Source organism: Silene latifolia, chromosome 2, assembly GCF_048544455.1.
Source record: "Silene latifolia isolate original U9 population chromosome 2, ASM4854445v1, whole genome shotgun sequence".
In the NCBI taxonomy this organism is placed as follows: Eukaryota; Viridiplantae; Streptophyta; class Magnoliopsida; order Caryophyllales; family Caryophyllaceae; genus Silene; species Silene latifolia.
In genome coordinates, this window is record NC_133527.1 from 114468874 (window position 1) to 114470790 (window position 1917).

A 1917-nucleotide genomic window follows, 5' to 3' on the forward strand; every position below is an offset into this window, starting at 1 on the left:
GCAGTCCCTATCTCAGTTAAAGCTACCGTCTCATGATCGTTGATATGCCTCTTACGTGACAAAATTTCTTTCATAAACTTTAAATAAGAGGGTACCTGTGTCAGTATCTCGGCGAATGGAACAGTGACCTGTAAACTTTTTAGGAGCTCGGCAAATTTACTGAACTGTTGATTGGCTTTCGTGCTCTATAATCGCCTTGGGAAGGGCACGGTAATAGGAATCTCGAGCCCTTTGTTTCTCTCTTCTAACGTCTCAGCAGGTTCAAGCGCTTTTTCACTCGATCGAGACTTTTTACCTCTCGATCGAGTCCTTCCAGGTGAAATTTCACTCGATCGAGCAATAGCAGGCTCTCGATCGAATTCCTCAATAGCAGCAGTGTTCGATCGAGACATATTTCCACTCGATCGAACAGATTCTTCATTAATTTCACTCGATCGAGTGGTTTTCACCCCTCGATCGATCCCTTCATTATCCAGTTCACTCGATCGAGTAACATTTCCTTTCGATCGAGTGATTTCGGCTTCTTTTCTACTCGATCGACCCCCGAAAACTAGTCGATCGAGTATATTCTTCGTGGTAAGCATATTTCAGCGACAACTGACTGTTCATCAGCATTTATGGCCTTCCTCGGGTCTGATATGTCATCTAAAGTTGGCAATTTTGGTCCATATAAACGACCACTTCTCAAATCAATCAACTTTACCGTCTCGTGTGGATTCTTCTCAGATTGGAATGGCAAATGACCCGGTTTCCTCGTGGACTGATTGGTGGCGAGTTGAGCAACTTGAGTTTCAAGTGACTTGATGGATGCTTCCTTCTGTTGGTCACTTAGTTGCCATTGCTTTGTCAACGACTGAAGCATTGTCTTTAACTCAGCTAGCTCACTTACCCCACTTAAAGATGATGCTCCTTGATTCGGTAGAGGAAAAGAAGAAGGCTTTTGGAAGCCTTGTTGAGCCTTGTGAGGAGGGACATATGGTTGCTGCTGCGGTGGAGGAGTGGGATTAAGAACATTTTGACTTGTCCACCTCAAATTGGGATGAACTGCCCCTTGATTGTTGTAATAAGAACCTTCTCCTTGCCTATATTGCTGAAAGGCAAGGACTTGTTCTTTCTTAGTAAGACAGTCAATAGCAGTATGACCGTCTTCGCTTCCACATCTCTCACATATGACAGTTTCTTGTCTAGTCAACAGATGAACCGTCTGTTGATCTCCAGCAGATTGCAGCTCCAATCTATCAAACCGAGCATTCATGGCTTCCAGCTGAGCCACGACTGCCTTATCAACCGAATGGACCGTTCGAATACCGTCATGTGGGTTCCCATATTCAGCACAATGGGTCTCCATCTCCTCAATAATGCCCCATCCCTTATCATCATCAATATTCTTTTGAAATCTCCCGTTGGATGAGGCGTCAAGTATAGCTCTGTGGTCATCGTACAACCCATTGTAAAACTGGTTGCACAAAAACCACTGATCAAAACCATGGTGAGGAAGAGACCTCACCAACTTCTTGAACCGACACCAAGCTTCATAGAAAGTTTCATCAGGTGTCTGCTTGAAACTAGTAATCTTACCCCTCAGCTGATTAGTGCGTTGTGGAGGGAAGTATCTTTTGTAGAAGGCAAGTGCGAGAGTCTCCCAATTGGTGATGCCAACAGCAGTCCGGTCAAGATCAGTCAGCCACTCACGGGCTGATTCAGTCAGATAAAAAGGAAAAAGTACTTCCTTTATCTTGTCTTGTGTTACTCTATTTGTAGTGGGAATAGTGGAGCAATAGTCAGTAAAGACTTCCATATGCTTTCGCGGATCTTCACCCGCCACACCTCGGTACAGATTTCTCTCCACCAGATTTATGTAAGACGGACGGATATCGAAAGTGTTACCATCCTCAGTCTGGAGATTGAAACCTTTAG

General features: G+C 44.4%; 1 non-coding gene across 1 annotated transcript; it reads left to right on the forward strand.

Annotated features, from left to right (window-relative positions):
* Window positions 1-1481: 1481 nt before the first annotated feature.
* Window positions 1482-1587, forward strand: LOC141644871 (small nucleolar RNA R71). Its single transcript, XR_012544474.1, has one exon. It is a non-coding gene; the product is annotated as a small nucleolar RNA R71 (small nucleolar RNA).
* The last annotated feature ends 330 nt before the right edge of the window (window positions 1588-1917 follow it).